Source organism: Oncorhynchus gorbuscha, linkage group LG10 (assembly GCF_021184085.1).
Source record: "Oncorhynchus gorbuscha isolate QuinsamMale2020 ecotype Even-year linkage group LG10, OgorEven_v1.0, whole genome shotgun sequence".
In the NCBI taxonomy this organism is placed as follows: Eukaryota; Metazoa; Chordata; class Actinopteri; order Salmoniformes; family Salmonidae; genus Oncorhynchus; species Oncorhynchus gorbuscha.
Window position 1 is genome coordinate 70,208,568 of NC_060182.1, and position 22,726 is coordinate 70,231,293.

The following is a 22,726-nucleotide window of genomic DNA, read 5'->3' on the forward strand; positions in this document are numbered from 1 at the left end:
TAATAATTTGTTCTTAACTGACTTGCCTAGTTAAATAACGTGGAAATGAAATTTAAAAAAGCATCCTTGGCCTCAGAGTTGAGTCAACTCCGAGGCCACGCCTCTGTTTCTTTTTGATGCATTGACAGTAGCTCCAGCTCTCGTCACATTCATGTTCAGTGTATCTACCAGTGTATCAACTCGACCCTACTCCACGCAACAGGTAAGGTGCGCGTTCTGTGTGCTCGTTTACTTTGGGACATTCTCAGGATGACAACTAAGCCTACATTTCGCAGCTACATCCTTAGTTTCACAACTAAATGCTATGATTGTTGACCTTATTGTTAGTTGATGTCAGCATTGTCCACATGCAAATGAATTGGTTGCTTATGATTTCAGCTATGTTGAATTCTTTACGTTTGTTTTGTGTATATCATTAATTCAGTAAATAAAGGCACGTTTGTTTTTTATTTTTAAGCAAATCTTAGGCACACTTTAGGCTTATTGATTAAACATTTGACATTTGACAAAAACTCTCAATGAGCACTAATAGACTACTTTTCACTACAGATTACAAGCTGCACTGTAACATGTTGTTATGTTTGTCTTGTTTAAAAATATATGAATAACTCTATAATTGATGAACTATATCTTTATGGATAGTTCTGTCATTTCCATGCAGATGGACGTAGGCTATGGGCTACATTTACTATTATGTTAGAATATCATGCCACGTTTGTGATTGATCCAAATAAATGTACTTGATAATCATTAATTGCCTAAAGAAAAAGACTCTCCTATTAGATAACCAGACTAAAAAAAGTGGTAAGAATGATTCAACAAACGGCAGAAAGCGTTTCCATCCAGTAAAGAGAAAATAATCCATCCTCAAATTGTAAATCAAGTATAGAGACTACCAGTTCTTCAGTCACTGCCATACACCAGGTAGCCTACACAATGTGCAATGTGTTGTAAATTATACATTAAAGTCGTGCTGTAAGTGGAATATGAATGACTTCACTGAATTTATTGAGGATGTCTATTTTTCCAACTTTCTGTAGTCATAGTGGTCATAAGATTATTTGTATTTTGATTTTGTTGTGTTTCTCCCTCCAAAAAAAGTTATTGCAAAGAAAATGTCCATACTGGCTATAAGGCTATTTACTCACTTATGTAAAACAAAAGATGTATCACATGAGGGTTTGGTGAAATATACATTCATTGTGTGTTGTCTTTATAGAATGCAATCCTGTCATTTGTAATGTGTAATTAATAGTGATTGTGGTAAATTTGATCGATGCATGTTTTTACCAGGAGACATTTTTACTAGCTATCTTAACATGCTGTTATTACAGAGATTAAAAAATATGCAATAACATGATACACACATTGGAATAAATCAATTTACAAAGAAACTACAATTGAATGCAAATGAGAGATAAAAACATGAATTAATTTATTTTCCCCTTAATAATATACAGTATCCGTCAAAAGTTTGGAGACACCTACTCTTTATTTTTACTATTTTCTACATAGTAGAATAATAGTGAAGACATCAAAATGATGAAATAACACATATGGAATCATGTAGTAACCAAAAAAGTGTTAAACATATCAAATTCTTCAAAGTAACCACCCTTTGCCTTGATGACAGCTTTGCACACTCTCTGCATTCTCTCCATCAGCTTCATGAGGAATGCTTTTCTAACATTCTTGAAGGAGTTTCCACATATGCTGAGCACTTGTTGGCTGCGTTTCCTTCACTCTGTGGTCCAATTCATCCCAAACCATCTCAATTGGGTTGAGGTTGGGTGATTGTGGAGGCCAGGTCATCTGATGCAGCACTCCATCACTCTCCTTCAAGATCTAATAGCCCTAAGACAGCCTGGAGGTGTGTTTTGGATCATTGTCCTGTTGAAAAACAAACAATAGTCCCACTAAGCGCAAACCAGATGGGATGGCGTGTCGCTGCAGAATGCTGTGGTAGCCATGCTGGTTAAGTGTGCCTTGAATTCTAAATAAATCACAGACAGTGTCACTAGCAAAGCATCCCCACACCATCACACCTCCTCCTCCATGCTTCACGGTGGGAACCACACATGCAGAGATCATCTGTTCACCTAGTCTACGTCTCACAAAGACACGGTGGTTGGAACCAAAAAACTCACAATCTTTGTCCTAAGGACAAATTTCCACCAGTCTAATGTCCATTGCTCATGTTTTTTGGCCCAAGCAAGTCTCTTCTTCTTATTGGTGTCCTTTAGTAATGGTTTCTTTGCAGCAATTTGACCATGAACGCCTGATTCCCGCAGTCTCCTCTGAACAGTTGATGTTGAGATGTGTCTGTTACTTGAACACTGTGAAACATTTATTTGGGCTGCAATCTGAGGTGCAGTTAACTCTAATGAACTTATCCTCTGCAGCAGAGGTAACTCTGGGTCTTCCTTTCCCGTGGCAGTCCTCATGAGAGCCAGTTTCATCATAGCGCTTGATGGTTTTTGCGACTGCACTTGAAGAAACTTTAAAAGTTCTTGAATTTACCGACATTTTCTGTATTGACTGACCTTCATGTCTTGAAGTAATGATGGACTGTCGTTTCTCTTTGCTTATTTGAGCTGTTCTTGCCATAATATGGACTTGGTCTTTTACCAAATAACGCTATCTTCTGTATACCACCCCTACCTTGTTACAACACAACTGATTGGCTCAAACGCGTTCAGAAGGAAAGAAATTCCACAAATTAACTTTTAACAAGGCTCTCCTGTTAATTGAAATGCATTCCAGGTGACTACCTCATTAATCTGGTTGAGAGAATGCCAAGAGTGTGCAATGCTGTCACCAAGGCAATGGGAATCCCAAATGGGAATGGGAATCCCAAATATCAAATATATTTGTTTAATACTTTTTTGGTTACTTCATGATTCCATATGTGTTATTTCATAGTGTTGATGTCTTCACGATTATTCGACAATGTAGAAAATAGTACAAATGATGAAAAACCCTCGAATGAGTAGGTGTGTCAACTTTTGACTGGTACTGTAGATTGATCCTTTGTGTGTTTTTTCAGAATCTTTTCTTGCCTTTCATATTCTGATTAAATAATACCTTTCATGAGTAAAACTGTTATTCTTTTTATCATTCATATTGACTATGTCCAACCCAAGATGAAAGGGAGACACATCTGTGCACTCCCCTGTGCCTTGAGTTCTTAGAGATTTCTCTTATACATCTGAGGATCTCTAAATAATGATCTAATAACGAGTGGCCTTTGACATTCCATGCTATGAATATGTAGTAACAAGTTTGTTAACCGATGTAGTGAGTACAAGATCACAGATGAAATGTCAACTTCTAAATATGAAATGGCAGGATCACATGTGAGGCTATTGCGTTATATTTTCAATTATTTTGAGTAGCAGTTTATTTCTGTGCATCACCACTTTAAGATGTCAGAAGCATAATGGAAGAAGCAGATTATTGTTTCCCACCATGATTATATACATTCAATCAACTCTGTTGAATATAATTGAAGTGGCATGTAATAGAGAAATGAGTGAGCACTGTCGACTAACATTTAGTAACCAAAGTGTTCTGGTGCAAGCCCTCTGCTCTATGTTCTGTTTAACTTGTACTCGTGCGTTCTACTTTCCCCAAAACATAATAATTTGAACCCCAAATATTGTTAAGTGTTGCATACTGTTCACAGATATACCCCGTGCTATAGATGCTGTACTGAATAAGAGATTTATGGTGTATTCAGGTTTTATCCTTTGCTTTTCAGATACCTGCATTTCCAGAGCAGTCTGTGGTCCATTCATCTCATTGTGACTCACTCTAAGGTGTTCCGACACAGCAATAAAAAGGTTCACAGTGGGCATGAACCTAAGCCTTCCTGACCAGAACATGCACAACCCCAGTGACGGCGGTGTGGAGGATGACAAGGCTGAGCTCATGATCCCCTGCTTCCGCAGAAACATGTACGATGAGCCTCTAACCTCATACTCCAATGGATCCATCATTTCCCACCTCCTGCGCAAAACCGTCCAAAACAAGAGGGCTCTGGACGAAAGCCACTTCTACCTACCGACCTCTGCTGTGTCCAGCTCCACCATGGCTGACTCCAGTCAGGAGGACCAGAGCAGTGTCTCCTCCAAGGACAGCACGGCGGAATTTGCATCCCCAGGCAGTCACCTCTCAAACGGAGCCAGCCCTGAGGGGGACAGGCCACTGAGTGATCACCTCCAGGCCAAGCGTGCCCGTGTGGAGAACATAATCCGAGGCATGGCGGGGTCTCCCAACAGCAGGCTCCATGGGGACAGTGAGAGGGCCGTGTCAGACACCAGGGAGGCTAGAGAGGCCTACAGGGAGAACAAACGTAAACAGAGGCTCCCACAGCATCAGGAGCACAGTCTCAATGCTGCTGCTCTTGCTAACAGAGGCAGCAGTAGCAGCTGTGGCAGCAGCAGTAAGGATGAAGAGTGCAACAAGCTCAAGGAGCAGCTCCAGAGCATGCAAAGGCTCCTGAGACAGCTCCAGGAGAAGTTCTTGCAGGTTTATAACCAGGAAGACACTGAGCGTGAGGACAGAGATGGCACAGGCACAGCCAGCACCGCAAAACATGATGACACCACACCAAGCAAAGAGACTGGGTTCCGTAAAACATGGATGACGAGTTAGAGAGGGAGCATGACGGAGCTAAAGGGGACTGTAAGGACAGAGTGAAGAAAGATGGAAGTTATCTGACACATCAAAAGGAAGGCAAGAACCTACAGGAGACTCTGAAGCATGAGCTCTCCAAAGCGGTGAGTGAGAGTGTAGATATGGTGTTCAAGAAACTCTCCTCCACGGGGCTCAACCAGTCATCCTATCAGCGCATGTGTCACACCCCAGAGAACATCGACTTGGGAGTTGGGAGGAAGGGCCAGGTAGCCTGTACCCAGGAGCAATCACACACTGAGGAGCCAGTCAAACCCCAGGCTCTAGAGTACTACGAGAGCACTGAGCCTTGCAGCCCTGAGGATCAGACTGAGGCTCTGTCTCTTGTGGTCCGTAAGCCGCTCCTAAGCCAGCTTAGCTCAGTTACCCCGACGGTGAAGAGGCCTTACCCCTTACACCATTCTCCATTCCAGTTTAACTACAGCACACCTCTCCATGACAGTCAAATCCTGGAACACCTCCTCAAATACGGGCCCCACACTAATTTTGGAGGTCTCCCATGCGTGACCCCATCCATGGACAGAACCTCCCCAGACTCTGTGGAGCTGCCCTGGGATGCCATCGCCATGAGGTCCAAAGTGACATCCAGCCACCTGACCCACCACCCTCGCACATCAGGCCTAGGACCAGTGACCGTGGACAGTCTGTGTCTCCCTCACGTCAAGATGGAGTGTGGGGACATGCAGAGCATGGCAGAGAGAAACTCCTACATGTCTCTGAATATATCCTTTTACTGGCCTAAAAAATCTCATAGTGTGGTAGTGTTCCAGCTAACATTTGTCAGCATATAGATTTAGTAATGTAGAATTGCATTTACAAGTATATAGTCTATGGATGTATTTATTAAATGTTTCATAGAATATAAAAAAAACATAATGACATAGAGCATTATGTACACTGTATTAATAATCCTAGATGTGTTTACTAATATTGATTTATCTGATATTATGTATCTACATTCATTATAAAATCCACTATACAAACTCCCTCTGTTTTGCCTTCCCAGTTGAACAATGATTTGTTGAGGTTCGATGCAGCAGTTCCATTAATACAGACTTCAAGGATCATTCTTTCTTTCATCTCGATAACCCAAAATAAAATTATAGCATCTTCTTTAATCTGAGCAGAGTAATGACTTTAAGTCTAGAAAAAGACAAATAAAAAGGAATACAAGGCTTTGATAAGAATTGTCAGGAACAAAAGCCAATTTTCAAAGGCAGAGAAAGCTTCTGTTTCTGTCCAGGAAACAGTGTTTTTTCAGACTTGAAAAGGTGCAGAATATATTTCTCTATCATCAGTGTGATAGGAGTGCATCTGAAAGGTCAGAGCTGAGTGCCTGTGGAAAGCAGAAGTGCCTCCCTACCAGAACACTTGTCTTCTTGAGTATATATTGGATACATACACAGCCATCAAAAGATGTGTTTATACACACAAAAAAACATTCCAACAATAAATATAATCCAGTGAGAGTATATTCAATGACACCACTCTGCATTTTATCATGATTATGATCACTTTAATCATAAATTAATATAATCACATTGTCAAACGAAACATGAATCATTATTTTCATAATCATTATGATAGAAACAGGCTAATAGTCCCCTGCTGCTGTTGTTAAGCATTGTTTGATCACTGGATATGTTAACGGCACATCACAGGTAAACTGTTGTAAACCAACTCCTGTTGTAAGCCAACTCCTGTTGTAAGCCAACTCCTGTTGTAAACCAACTCCTGTTGTAAGCCAACTCCTGTTGTAAGCCAACTCCTGTTGTAAACCAACTCCTGTTGTAAGCCAACTCCTGTTGTAAGCCAACTCCTGTTGTAAACCAACTCCTGTTGTAATTCAACTCCTGTTGTAAACCTATTCCTGTTGTAAGCCAACTCCTGTTGTAAACCAACTCCTGTTGTAAGCCAACTCCTGTTGTAAACCAACTCCTGTTGTAAGCCAACTCCTGTTGTAAGCCAACTCCTGTTGTAAACCAACTCCTGTTGTAAACCAACTCCTGTTGTAAGTCAACTCCTGTTGTAAACCAACTCCTGTTGTAAGCCAACTCCTGTTGTAAACCAACTCCTGTTGTAAACCAACTCCTGTTGTAAGCCAACTCCTGTTGTAAACCAACTCCTGTTGTAAGCCAACTCCTGTTGTAAGCCAACTCCTGTTGTAAACCAACTCCTGTTGTAAACCAACTCCTGTGGTAAGCCAACTCCTGTTGTAAGCCAACTCCTGTTGTAAGCCAACTCCTCTTGTAAGCCAACTCCTGTTGTAAGCCAACTCCTGTTGTAAACCAACTCCTGTTGTAAGCCAACTCCTGTTGTAAGCCAACTCCTGTTGTAAGTCAACTCCTGTTGTAAGCCAACTCCTGTTGTAAGTCAACTCCTGTTGTAAGCCAACTCCTGTTGTAAGCCAACTCCTGTTGTAAGCCAACTCCTGTTGTAAGTCAACTCCTGTTGTAAGCCAACTCCTGTTGTAAGTCAACTCCTGTTGTAAACCAACTCCTGTTGTAAGCCAACTCCTGTTGTAAGCCAACTCCTGTTGTAAGCCAACTCCTGTTGTAAGCCAACTCCTGTTGTAAACCAACTCCTGTTGTAAGCCAACTCCTGTTGTAAGCCAACTCCTGTTGTAAGTTGTAAGCCAACTCCTGTTGTAAGCCAACTCCTGTTGTAAGCCAACTCCTGTTGTAAGCCAACTCCTGTTGTAAACCAACTCCTGTTGTAAGCCAACTCCTGTTGTAAACCAACTCCTGTTGTAAGCCAACTCCTGTTGTAAGCCAACTCCTGTTGTAAGCCAACTCCTGTTGTAAGCCAACTCCTGTTGTAAGCCAACTCCTGTTGTAAGCCAACTCCTGTTGTAAGCCAACTCCTGTTGTAAGCCAACTCCTGTTGTAAGCCAACTCCTGTTGTAAGCCAACTCCTGTGCCATATTTCTTTTTCACCTCTCCTGAACAACTCTAAGTGATGTGAAGATTGTGCCCGTGGTCAGAAGTGGTCATTGTCCTTAGTTGTAAGGATTTGGAGAAGAATTGTATTAGGCTCTCTGAGGATATGCTTTATCTTTACTGTACAAAGAGCTGTGGTTCTCTTTGAACAATTTTTCATCAATCTTTCATTCCAACTTCCTTATTTCAAAGGTTGTATTCCCTAATAAATGTATAGTGTGCTGTGACCTGCTGATGAGGAAGTATTACCTAAGGCGTGGCCGTGGGCTACAGAAAGAAAGACCTCTGAAGATCTAGTTGAATAGAAACTCTGCTTGAGGTATGATTTTATTTGGAACATGATGAAGCAGATTAATACAAAAAAAATCATACTTCAATCATCGTTTCTAGCTGGAAGATGTCTTCAAATGACCAAGTAACTAGTTACTATTCAAAGTATTTTCCAAACAATCCCCATCACCACCGCTAGGCATTAGGTGTAAGAGCCGCAGTGACTAATTGAAATCCCAAATCTAGTTTACAATGTTGTAGGGTCATTATTGACTTCCTGGTTACGACAGAGCTGTTATTTAGTGTCATTCATTTTAACTGGAGACAGAGGCAATTCAGTATTCTAATCTATTAACACTTTGTACAGTGTATGTGAACTGTAATTAATTGTGATCGCCTGACAGAACGTGTGGCCTTAACACATTGACACATTCAGGAAGGCCTAACCCCCAACCATCTGAAGAAAGCTAAGCTGATGTTCTTCTACACCCGTTATCCCAGCTCCAATGTGCTGAAAACCTTCTTTCCAGATGTCAAGGTAAGCTAACACAATATGAATTCACATTAGGTTATTTAATGTTAATGGGTTTGTTCTATGTTCACCATATTTGCCTGCAGAATACTTGTTGATGTATTTTTGGGACAGAATGGTCGGAGGAAGGAAACAAAAGAACACATGGCTTAGAACAACAAAGCTGTTAAGCCAGTAGCATGTCCTGGGGCATAGACCAGGGAGATAGAGGGGCATTCTTTCTTTAAAAAGCCACTCTAGTCAGCAAATGGACTGACAAAAGACTGTAATAAAGCCACTGTCGTTCTGCGTCAATACAGGGCAGGTTTTAGACATGCATGCAGGCAGGCTGTGAGGCGAGCACGGGGCCTAACCACAGCATCCTGTATTTCTGTGTGCCCTGTGTGTTTCCTCTCCTGTCCCCTCTCCTTCCACCGTGGCCGGGACATGTCCTGCTTAGGGCCAGTCTGTGTCTGGGGCCCAGGCCTGGCCTCCACACTACTCTATCTGACCCTAGGTTCAGAAGGGAGGCCTGCAGCCAGCAGCCTACTGCGTCTCCTCCTTGCCCACGACCCTGTGGTGGGAAGTGGCACTGAACAAAAGACAGTTCTAATCCTGGTGTCCGATTCCATCCTATCAGGCAGAGTCACTGAGAGGGAAGCTTCCTTCTGTCCTTGCGCTGCACTGTGGCTTTCTCACCGTCCGATAGCAGCAGAGAAAATAAACGTCTTTGATGCCTGCCCAGCCCTTGGGCATTTTTTTCTTTCTTTCTGGATGAAGAGATAGAATAACCAGGCTAATGTCAAGACTGAGTTTAGAAACACACGGCTTTGACAGATGTTTTTTTATTCAGTAAGTTGGTGGGAAAAGATCAGAGCAATTAACGTTGAATAAAATGACAGACCAACACAATCCATATTGCTTACATACAATACCAGTCAAAACTGTGGACACACCTACTCATTCAAGGGTTTTACTTTATTTGTACTATTCTCTACGTTGTAGAGTGAAGACAGTGAAGACATCAAAACAATTAAATAACACATGAAATCACGTAGTAACCCAAAAATATATTTTAGATTTTAGATTCTCAAAGTAGCCAACCTTTGCCTTGATGACAGCTTTGCACAATCTTGGCATTCTCTCAAACAGCTTCACGAGGAATGCTTTTCCAACAGTTTTGAAGGAGTTCCCACATATGCTGAGCACTTGTTGGCTGCGTTTCCTTCACTCTGCGGTCCAACTCATCCCAAACCATCTCCATTGGGTTGAGGTTGGGTGATTGTAGACTATGTACATACTGAATATAGATCTTTATTCACTTGTGGAAGGTTTTACCCAAAACAACACATTTATATTCCAGCTCAGATTTGTAAATTGATATGAAAAAGAGAAAATACACGGTTTTTGACACAGAGTAGGTTCTCGATCATCTTGCATCAACTTGATTATTTGGTCGATAAAGACACGTAGTCTGAGTAAACGATGTCAGTCAATTTTTCTCAACTTGTTGTCCCCTTGTGTCTCTAGTTCAATCGCTGCATCACCTCTCAGCTCATCAAGTGGTTCAGTAACTTCCGGGAGTTTTACTACATCCAGATGGAGAAGTTTGCCCGCCAGGCCATAGTGGACGGGGTCACGGATGTGAAAGACATGTCTATCAGCAGAGACTCTGAGCTGTTCAGAGCCCTCAACATGCACTACAACAAAGCCAATGACTTCCAGGTAAGTCAAAATGTGTTTATCTTACCATATGTATGGTCAGTTCCTCCCCTGGTATCCAATGTAACTATATACTGTATGTAAGCTTGTCAATGTTTTTCCATGAGTTTAGATTATTACATATTAGATTAACATCCTCCCTTTCCAAAGTAAATTGCAGCACGTATTCAAAGAAAATATGGTCAATGCTGACTGAATTATCTTTATGTATGGGAACAGTGTGTTCATTCTGCTTTCATCAGCACTCCTCAGTTGATGCAGCCAATGCTGTGCTTTTTGCCCTGAAACTAAAATGAGTCATAAAGTGAGGAAAACAATGAAGTTGTTTAGGCATGAATGTGATAAATTACACATTGATGTAGTGTTAGGGCAATACTCCTTCATTAACATATCAGAGAATTCTCCTCCTAGTAACCTGTTCCTGATCTGGTCTGGTCAGGAATCTCCTTCCTCTGTGGTTCTGGTCTGGTCAGCTATCTCCTAGTTGTGGTCACGTATGACTGTGTCCTTGCCCTGACCCATGTGTCACTGCACCTGTGGCTGCACAGCCTTTGCAGCCATTATCTAAACTCTAGAGCAATGCTTTATCAAACTGTGGGAAGAGGAAGCTGCAGAATCCCACTAAAACAACTCTGGATTAGAGGACCAGTACGCCTGATCGAGGCTCAGATTGCTACTGATGCGGAATGCTGAGAAAGATGCTGTGAATTCCGAGGGAGAAGGCTGATTGGTGGGAAAGAACCAAGACCGTTTTCTTTACCTTGGGACTAAGACATTCCTTTCCCAGGGATGCTTTGTGTCGGGAGATGAGAAAAAAAAAAGTTATGCCAACAACTGGACTGTTAGCGGGTCTATGGGAAATAATGGCACCGAATAGATTCTTGTCCCAGCATCCAAGCCTGATCTGTGTTGATCTGTGTTGAGAACAGGGTGAAATTCCTGGGAAGGCTTGGTGCTTTCTCTCTTTCCGAACAGCTAAATTCAAGGCAACAAGGCTACAAAGTCAAAGGAGAATCCCACTACAGACAGCTAATGATTCTGTCATTGTATTTGTTTTATGAGCATAGAGAGCAAAGTGTGAAGGAGCTGTCTGTTTTGAAGTGAGTAAGGGTGTTAAAAATGTCCTTGTAGGCAGGGCCGGATTAAGAAATCATAGGCCCCGGGGCTTTGTTTTTTTTATAGGCACCCCAAACTTTGCTTTCCAAACTGCACGTTTTACCCGCGATTATATTTTGAAATCTGCAAGGCAATCCGAAAGCCGCAACCAACCATAGAACAATAATCCATAGATGGCAGTTCCCATTCAAGTCAGGACTGGTATCCATTGCTACTGTACCCATGAGTTTAACAGTCAAATTGCCAGGGTAAGAAGTTACTAAACCCTTCTATGGATTATATGTCTATGGCCACAATGCAACAAGCTGTATATTTAGCGCATGCTGCCCAAACGGCACTCTTCAAACTGTAGACATACTGGTAACTGCCAAAATAAAGGAAACACTTAAGTCAATGAGGCATATAAATTATACAGTGCATTCTGAAAGTATTCAGACCCCCTGATTTTCCCCCACATTTGTTACATTACAGCTTTATTCTAAAATGTATTCAATAGTTTATTTCCCTCATCAATCTACACACTATAGTTTATTTCCCTCATCAATCTACACACTATACCCCATAATGACAAAGCAAAAACAGTTATTAAAAAAGTTAAATATCACATTTACATAAGTATACAGGCCCTTTACTCAGTACTTTGTTGAAGCACCTTTGGCAGCGATGACAGCCTCGAGTCTTCTTGGGTATGACGCTACCAGCTTGACACAACTGTATTTGGGGAGTTTCTCCCATTCTTCTCTGCCGATCCTCTCAAGCCCTGTCATGTTGGATGGGGAGTGTCGCTACACAGCTATTTTCAGGTCTCTCCAGAGATGTTCGATCTGGTTCAAGTCCGAGTTCTGGTTGGGAGACTCAAGGACATTCAGGAACTTGTCCCGAAGCCACCTGCATTGTCTTGGATGGGTGCTTAGGGCCGTTGTCCTGTTGGAAGGTGAACCTTCGCCCCAACCCGCTCTGGGGCAGGTTCTCATCAGGGTCTCTCTGTACTTTGCTCGGTTCATTGTTCCCACAATCCTGACTAGACTCCCAGTCCCTGCAGCTGAAAAACATCCCCACAGCATGATGCTGCCACCACCATGCTTCACTGTAGGGATGGTGCCAAGTTTCCTCCAGACGTGAAGCTTGGCATTCAGGCCAAAGAGTTCAATCTTGGTTTCATCAGACCAGAGATTCTTGTTTCTCATGGTCTAAGAGTCCTTTAGATGCCTTTTGGCAAACTCCAAGCGGGCTGTCATGTGCCATTTACTGAGTAGTGGTTTCCGTCTGGCCACTCTACCATAAAGGCCTGACTGGTGGAGTGCTGCGGAGATGGTTGTCGTTCTGGAAGGTTCTCCCATCTCCACAGACGATCTCTGGAGCTCTGTCAAAGTGACCATCAGGTTCTTGGTCACCTCCCTGACCAAGGCCTTTCTCCCCCGATTGCTCAGTTTGGCCAGGCGGACAGCTCTAGGAAGAGTCTTGGTGGTTCCAAGCTTCTTGTATTTAAGAATGATGGAGGCCACTGTGTTCTTGGGGACTTTCATTGTATCAGAAATGATGCAATCCTGTCTGGGAGCTCTATGGACAATTCCTTCAATCTTCAACCTTTTCAGACACTCTATGTTGGTGTTTCCTTTTATTGGCAGATACCTGTATGTTCCTGTGATAAGGCTGTCTACACTCATTGAGAACGGGTTATTCCTGTGGTTGATGGTTGCAGTAAAAAAAAAAAAAAATATATATATATATATATATATATATATATATATATATATATATATATATATATATATATATATATATACCACATATATAATATATACAGTATATACAGTACCAGTCAAAAGTTTGGACAAACCTACAATTGAAGTCGGAAGTTTACATACACTTAGGTTGGAGTCATTAAAACTCGTTTTTCAACCACTCCACAAATTTCTTGTTAACAAACTATAATTTTGGCAAGTCAGTTAGGACATCTACTTTGTGCATGACACAAGTAATTTTTCCAACAATTGTTTACAGACACATTATTTCACTTATAGTTCACTGTATCACAATTGCAGTGGGTCAGAAGTAGAGGTCGACCAATTATGATTTTTCAACGCCGATACCGATACCGATTATTGGAGGACCAAAAAAGGCGATTCCAATTAATCGACCGATTTAAAAAAATATATATATATTTGTAATAATGACAATTAAAACAATATTGAATGAACACTTATTTTAACTTAATATAATACATCAATAAAATCAATTTAGCCTCAAGTAAATAATGAAAAATGTTCAATTTGGTTTAAATAATGCAAAAACAAAGTGTTGGAGAAGAAAGTAAAAGTGCAATATGTGCTATGTAAGACAGCTAACGTTTAAGTTCCTTGCTCAGAACATGAGAACATATGAAAGCTGGTGGTTCCTTTTAACATGAGTCTTCAATATTCCCAGGTAAGAAGTTTTAGGTTGTAGTTATTAAAGGAATTATAGGACTATTTCCCTCTATACCATTTGACTATTGGATGTTCTTATAGGCACTTTAGTATTGCCAGTGTAACAGTATAGCTTCCGTCCCTCTCCTCGCTCATCCCTGGGCTCGAACCAGCAACACAACGACAACAGCCACCATCGAAGCAACGTTACCCATGCAGAGCAAGGGGAACAACTACTAGAAGGCTCAGAGCGAGTGACATTTGAAACGCTATTAGTGCACGCTAACTAGCCAGCCATTTCACTTCGGTTACACCAGCCTCATCTCGGGAGTTGATAGGCTTGATGTCATAAACAGCACAATGCTTGACACACAACGAAGAGCTGCTGGCAAAACGCGCAAAAGTGCTGTTTGAATGAATGTTTACACGCCTGCTTCTGCCTTCCACCGCTCAGTCAGATAGTTAGATATTTGTATGCTTGTATGCTCAGTCAGATTATATGCAACGCAGGACACACTAGATAATATCTAGTAATATCATCAACCATGTGTAGTTAACTAGTGATTATGATTGATTGTTTTTTATAAGATAAGTTTAATGCTAGCTAGCAACTTACCTTGGCTTACTGCATTTGCGTAACAGGCAGTCTCCTTGTGGAGTACAATGAGAGAGAGGCAGGTCGTTATTGCGTTGGACTAGTTAACTGTAAGGTTGCAAGATTGGATCCCCCGAGCTGACAAGGTGAAAATCTGCCATCCACCGTTCCTAGGCTGTCATTGAAAATAAGAATGTGTTCTTAACTGACTTGCCTAGTTAAATAAAGGTATGAAAAATACAAATTAAAATAAAAAATTGTCAAATCGGCGCCCAAAAATACCGATTTCCGATTGTTATGAAACCTTGAAATCGGCCCTAATGAATCGGCCATTCCAATTATTTGGTCGACCTCTAGTCAGAAGTTTACATACACTAAGTTGGCTGTGCCTTTAAACTGCTTGGAAAATTCCAGAAAATGATGTTATGGCTTTAGAAGCTTCTGATAGGCTAATTGACATAATTTGAGTCAATTGGAGGTGTACCTGTTGATGTATTTCAAGGCCTACCTTCAACCGCACTGCCTCTGCTTGACATCATGTGGAAATCAAAATAAATCAGCCAAGACCTCAGAAAAAAATGTAGACCTCCACAAGTCTGATTCATCCTTGGGAGCAATTTACAAACGCCTGAAAGTACCACGTTCATCTGTACAACGAATAGTACGCAAGTATTAACACCATGGGACCACACAGCTGTCATATTGCTCAGGAAGGAGACGTGTACTGTCTCCTGGAGATGAATGTACTTTGGTGCGAAAGTGCAAAACAATCCCAGAACAACAGCAAGGACCTTGTGAAGATGCTGGAGGAAACAGGTACAAAAGTATCTATATCCACAGTAAAACGAGTCCTATATCAACATAACCTGAAAGGCCGCTCAGCAAGGAAGAAGCCACTGCTCCAAAACCGCCATAAAAATGCCAGACTACGGTTTGCAACTGCACATGGGGACAAAGATCGTACTTTTTGGAGAAATGTCCTCTGGTCTGATGAAACAAAAATATAATTGTTTTGCCATAATGACCATCGTTATATTTGGAGGAAAAAGGGGGAGGCTTTCAAGCCGAAGAACAGCATCCCAACCGTGAAGCATGGGGGTGGCAGCATCATGTTGTGGGGGTGCTTTGCTGCAGGAGGAACTGGTGCACTTCACAAAATAGATGGCTTCATGAGGAGGGATAATTATGTGGATATATTGAAGCAACATCTCAAGACATCAGACAGGAAGTTAAAGCTTGGTCGTAAATGGGTCTTCCAAATGGACAATGACCCCAAGCATACTTCCAAAGTTGTGGCAAAATGGCTTAAGGACAACAAAGTCAAGGTATTGCGAGCAAGTTGGCCTACACACCTGACTCAGTTACACCTGCTCTGTCAGGAGGAATGGGCCAAAATTCACCCAACTTATTGTGTAAAGCTTGTAAAAGGCTACCCAAAAGATTTGACCCAAGTTAAACATTTTAAAGGCAATGCTACCAAATACGAATTGAATGTATGTAAACTTCTGACTCACTGGGAATGTGATGGAAGAAATAAAAGCGGAAATAAATCATTCTCTCTAATATTATTCTGACATTTCACATTCTTAAAATAAAGTGGTGATCCTAACTGACCTAAAACAGGGAATTTTTATTAGGATTAAATGCCAGGAATTGTGAAATACTGAGTTTAAATGTGTATGGCTAAGCTGTATGTGAACTTCCGACTTCAACTGTACACATTCAAGGGTTTTTCTTTATTTTTAAAACTATTTTCTACATTGCATTGTAACTAAGAAATAACACATATGGAATCATGTAATAACCAAAAAACAAATCAAAATATATGTTACATTTTAGATTCTTCAAAGTAGCTACCCTTTGCCTTGATGACAGCTTTGCACACTCTTGGCATTTTCTCAACCAGCTTCATGAGGAATGCTTTTACAACGATCTTGGCTTCTTTTCCTTCACTCTGCGGTCCAACTCATCCCAAACCATCTCTATCGGGTTGAGGTCGAGTGATTGTGGAGGCCAGATCATTTGATGCAGCACTCCATTTTTGTATTTGTATTTATTACGGATCCCCATAATAAATACAAAATGGCGGAGTGTAGACCTTCTTCCTGGAGTCCAGCAAAATTAAGGCAATTAATACAATTTTAAAAACATTACATTACATTCAGACTGTGTGCCCTCAGGCCCCTACTCCACCACTACCACATATATACAGTACAAAATACATGTGTACGTGTGTGTATAGTGTGCATGTTATCGTGTCTGTGTGTGTGTGTGTATGCACCTATGTTTGTGTTGTTCCATAAGGTGTTTTTTTTATCTGGTTTAAAAAAAATCTATTTTTACTGCTTGCATGAGTTACTTGATGTGGAATAGAGTTCCATGTAGTCACAGCCTGGAAGTGTGTTTTGAGTCATTGTCCTGTTGAAAAACAAATGATAGACCCACTAAGTGCAAACCAGGTGGGATGGTATATCACTGCAGAATGCTGTGGTAGCCTTGCTGGTTAGATGTTCCTTGAATTCTAAATAAATCACCGACAGTATCAACAGCAAAGCACCCCCACACCATCACACCTCCTAAAAGTTAAAAGTAACTTTTAACAAGGCACACCTGTTAATTGAAATGCATTCCAGGTGACTACCTCATGAAGCTGGTTGAGAGAATGCCAAGAGTGTGCAAAGGTACCATCAAGGCAAAGGGAGGCTACTTTGAAGAATCTGAAATATAAAATATATTTTGATTTGTTTAATACTTTTTTGGTTACTACATGGTTCCATATGTGTTATTTCATAGTTTTGATGTCTTTACTATTATTCTACAATTGAGAAAATAGTAAAAATAAAGACAAATCTGGAATGAGTAGGTGTGCCCAAACATTTGACTGGTACTGTATATATACACAGTATTATTGTTATTATTATTATTGATTAGCCTGGGCCCAGGGGCTTCACTCCCGGTAAACCCTTGTTTTAATCTGGCCCTGCTTGTAGGTCCAGGTTGCACAGTGTTGATTCAGAGCACTGTACAAAAGAGTTATGTTAACAACGAGACAACACACCTCCCATCCACTCTGTTGGTTTGTCACTCACATCAAAGCAGCTGTTGGTTTAGATTTTGCTTGGTTTCAGTGCAGGTAATTCATTGAGACGTGGCTTTAAGCACAACATCGTGTTTGATCCCTCTACCAACAGGTTCCTGAGAGATTCCTTGAGGTTGCTGAAATTACTCTCCAAGAGTTTTTCAACGCCATTTCAACTGCCAAAGATTCTGACCCCTCTTGGAAGAAGGCAATCTACAAGGTCATCTGTAAACTGGACAGTGATGTACCAGATGAGTTCAAGTCATCCACCTGCCTATAGACAGAGCAAACAATAGCCATGCTCGAGGAAGGAAGGACATTTTGCAGTCATACAATGACAATAAGTGCTAATTATTAACACATCTTGCCAATAAATTGGATTTTAGTGAGAGAATCAAGGAACAAATGGATTATGTTGTCAATGACATATTATACACTGCAGTATAGGAGCCTACTTACTGCAGTATAGGAGCCTACTTACTGCACTTACAGCTTTTTACAGTCTCAGTGAGCTTTATAGCACTGCTCCAGCTCTCTCCTAGGAGTTCAAAAAAAACTTAGCTGACAGCAGATCGTAGTGTTTCTGTGCATCTCCATACGGATTCAATTAAGACAGGATGTAGTTGCATGTTTGTAGATGTAGTGATATTTAAGGGCAGTGGTTTAGTACTGTAGTGTACTTGCTAGGTCTGATAGACTTACAAATGTGAACAAAATGGTACTTTCTATACATATTTGACTTATGGTTCCTAATGGACATGCGGTTTTGGATGATTTTGTAGCAAGTGTTATATGTAAATGTGAATACGCTAAATGTATTCACCTAATAGCATGTAAATATTGCAAGTGACCACAAAGAACCAATTGTTTGAGAAAAAAATGTTATGTACAAAAAAGTACAAAGTTATGTTTAGATGTTTTGTGCCTAGTCTACTGCCTATTGTCAACTCAATTCCAGAGACACCATTTTCTGAGTGGTTATTTGATAGTTCTGCTGATAGAATAAAGATGCACTTACTTCATCTTGAGACGTCTTTTATATCACCGATTGTAAGTCACTCTGGATGAGGTTGTCTGAAATTACTTAAATATAAATAGATGGAAATAATCACTATTTTATTTTATTGAATTATTTCACAATTCATTTCAGACATCACCAAACATTTAGTAAATGTTGTTAATATTTTTACTACTACTGTTTGTAACACCACATTGAAAGTATTCTGCCTCAATTCCGAGCCGCTAAGGTGCCACTAATCCATGTCATAAAGACATCTGTTTAAAGTCCGACAGACTAATTGTGTGGGCAGCGTGGATGCCAACAACTGCCTTGTCTTAAAAACAGACACAATGCATTCCCTCCTAATGAGTAATGCCCAATGTGACCTCATATCAGAGTTGTGCCACCAAAGCAAAATTCCACAAAACCGTTGACTTTTTCTTCCAGGCACCGGCTTGCTCAAAGCGTGTTAATCACTTCACAAAGACACACACACGCTGACCCACAGATATACACACACGGTGACACCACAACTATGAATGGCGTGATTCCTCTCCCTGCTATCTGATAGAGGGCCTCCTGTGGTTAGCTCAATGGAAGCCTGTCAACTTCAAACCTGACTTGATATTCAGCCATCATTTATTAGAAATCTATCAAAAGACTATCAATACGATACCCTTAAATGTCTGAAAAAACATGCTGTAAAAATACAGTAAGGCTTTGACTTCTTATAAACACAATTGAAAAGAAAGAAAAACAAAGGAGTCTGCATACACTGTGAAAGTAGAAGCTCTTCATTAAAGTAGACTGTTTCATGTTAATGCATTAAATCATTTTGGCACTTCACAAAACAAACATTTAATTGGAAAACCTGTTAGGCACCCAAGCACCAATTACATCTGAAATGATAACATTTAAGAAATTAAAACATTTGTTTGATTAGCTTTATGAGAAGGAGTGGAGTATACCAACCTAGGTAATCATTTAATAGACATTTATTTTCAATTAGATCAATCTTCTTCCGTAAATTGATTTAACATTTCAACTCAATTAAAAAGCCACCGGTTGAGCTAAAGTACTTTGTTCAAATTAATTTGTTATGACATTTTCAGTATAAGACTTGGTGCCTGATACGATGAAAGAAAACAAAGAGAATTGTCTCAAATGTCCAACTGCCTCCAGGGCTTACTGTGCTGAAGCTCCCAGTGTGACCGCAAAGGAATAGAAAATATATAGGGGAGGGGAAAAGCAAGAACATTCTAAATGAGAAAAGAAAACGAGTTGAATTTTAGTATAATTCTAAGGTTTATATAATGTAAATATCGCTACTTATTTGAACACTGTTACCCCAAATTTTAGAAAGAGATTTTTAGAGAGGAGGAACCATGTGGGTAGAGCTAGCTGTGCTTGTTTGTTAATTAAGAAACACCCTCTAATCAAGAAGCAATAACGAAAAGCAATTTTTTTTAAATGCCCCTACATTTACATATTGTAAAATTGTCATGGTAGTATCTTCATGGAGATTTGTGAAGATATGTGTATATATCTTTAAAAACAGAACGTGAATAGAGGGAATCTCACAGAGGGACATAGTAAAGGATAATTCAAAAGAGAAACAGTGCCATCTAGTGGATCACTGAAGTAAGATTGAGAGGTCTCGGCTCAATTAGGGTACTGACCAAGATCTCCCTTCTATTATTTGATGCATGGCCTTTGATGTGCTAGTTCATAGCATGCACACCGTGTTATTCTCCCAACATGATTTGTTTTCTTTTATCATTTAGCAATCAAACAAAACGTTATACAGTGACACAGTCATGTTGTAAAAGTCTCCACAAAGGTTTGCCCTGGTTACTGTAACAACACTGGACCTGAGCCGATCCTCCAAACTTTTTGATTTTCACAACAGATACAAATATGAATGTGACTTAAACAGTCGTCCATGTGGATGCTTCTTCACCTTGAAATGATCATAGTAGCAACCATTATTATGGATTCCATAATTCAACACTGACTTACTGTCGGTAATTTTGTGCCAGGTTCCATAAACGTAAGAAAAGAACCCCCCCCCCCCCCCCCCCGAAAGATGTTCAGGTACCGTGATGAAGTAACACCACTTTTATATAAATGTTCAGGTACCGTGATGAAGTAACAACAGTTGTATATAAATGTTCAGGTACCGTGATGAAGTAACACCACTTTTATATAAATGTTCAGGTACCGTGATGAAGTAACACCAGTTTTATATAAATGTTCAGGTACCGTGATGAAGTAACAACAGTTTTATATAAATGTTCAGGTACCGTGATGAAGTAACAACAGTTTTATATAAATGTTCAGGTACCGTGATGAAGTAAACACTTTTATATAAATGTTCAGGTACCGTGATGAAGTAACAGTTTTATATAAATGTTCAGGTACCGTGATGAAGTAACAACAGTTTTATATAAATGTTCAGGTACCGTGATGAAGTAACAACAGTTTTATATAAATGTTCAGGTACCGTGATGAAGTAACAACAGTTTTATATAAATGTTCAGGTACCGTGATGAAGTAACAACAGTTTTATATAAATGTTCAGGTACCGTGATGAAGTAACAACAGTTTTATATAAATGTTCAGGTACCGTGATGAAGTAACAGTTGTATATAAACAGTTGTATATAAATGTTCAGGTACCGTGATGAAGTAACAACAGTTTTATATAAATGTTCAGGTACCGTGATGAAGTAACAACAGTTTTATATAAATGTTCAGGTACCGTGATGAAGTAACAACAGTTTTATATAAATGTTCAGGTACCGTGATGAAGTAACAACAGTTTTATATAAATTGTCAGGTACCGTGATGAAGTAACAACAGTTTTATATAAATGTTCAGGTACCGTGATGAAGTAACAACAGTTTTATATAAATGTTCAGGTACCGTGATGAAGTAACAACAGTTGTATATAAATGTTCAGGTACCGTGATGAAGTAACAACAGTTTTATATAAATGTTCAGGTACCGTGATGAAGTAACAACAGTTTTATATAAATGCATTGATGAATGTGTGGTGCAACGTCCTTTTGATATTACAGTAAACACTGCAAGCACATCTAGCCTCAGCTGGGTCTGGTAGACAAAGCCGGGAGCAAAACACCAGAGAGCTGAAGACAATGGGAGCAAAGCGGTGTCACTGGGATGGTTATTATGCTTCATCTTCCATTTCTTACTCCAAGATATGGGCTCTTTGGCACGCTCACACTGGGAGGGCATAGAGAGCACAGGAAGGCAAACTTGAGAATGGAAGAGGCTGACTTTAGGCTGCCCTTCAGACAGCCACTCCTTGGCATAGTTTTGTGTGATCACCGGTAAATCTTTATTAATTTTAATTGGAGCCCCCATTTAAAAGAGCAATTAACGCGGATTAATCGAGCCCATCCCGTATAATGTCTTCTGTTAATTAGTTTGTCAGCACTGTTTTAATATCGTCTAATGACTTCATATTTCAGGGATGACATTAAAGAGATGCTGAAGGAAAAGAAATGGCCTTATCAGAATGCCGAGCTTTAATGGTTGATGTACCCCGCCGCCAGGCAAGGTCAGGGCTCTGTGGCCACTGGGGAGGGAGGGCAGCCTGCAGAGTGGCACCAGGGACAATGCTCTGCCTCACTCACTCTCTCCCTCACAAAGTTATACAGCCCTGAGAGAACTGGACTGCACTTGGATTAGCATGACAGCTGGATTAGTTACTGAGGGAAATGACAAAATAATAGCAAACTGCTCTCTGGTTTGGTGTTCTGAAATGTTGACAATTGTTGTAGTAACTTCTGGTATGGAAGAACATTACCCCCTACATGGTGTGATTGTGTCCTACTTGACCTCCCACCTCTCATCCTTTGAGAAAGCCTAGCAGACAATAGGGGTTGAAGGTCATGTCCTCTGCCCCACCTGTTTTAGGGTAAACAAACCAAGGCTCAGGATCAGAGAGAGAGGGAGATACTGTAGCCCTATCTCTCTCTTCATCTGTTTATCCATCTGAGAAAACACCATATGTAAGGGTTCTCTGTTCCTCACCCCCTCTACAGCCGAGAGCCACTGCTTGTGAGTTGTGAATAATAGCTTCACGGATAACTCAATGGATTCGTTATGAGTGGAATAAGTATTGGGCTCTTCTCTCTTTGTCAGGATGATCACCATACATACAGTGTTAGATAACAAAGGCCTGCAGTGGGACATGGTAATAACGGAGGTTTCAAATGGTTATATGATAATCCACCTCAAGATGGAAGGATGTAAATTCATCGTAGACACTTTCCATTTGAAGTGGTTTGTCATATAACCATGGTTATTTTATGTTAATTAACACATTTAACTTGGTCCCACCAGCATGAGGTTTCACAAAATAGA

At 40.4% G+C, this 22,726-nt stretch overlaps 1 pseudogene; it reads left to right on the forward strand.

Moving 5' to 3' along the window:
• Positions 1–94: 94 nt before the first annotated feature.
• Positions 95–18,369, forward strand: LOC124046453 (annotated as a pseudogene).
• The last annotated feature ends 4,357 nt before the right edge of the window (positions 18,370–22,726 follow it).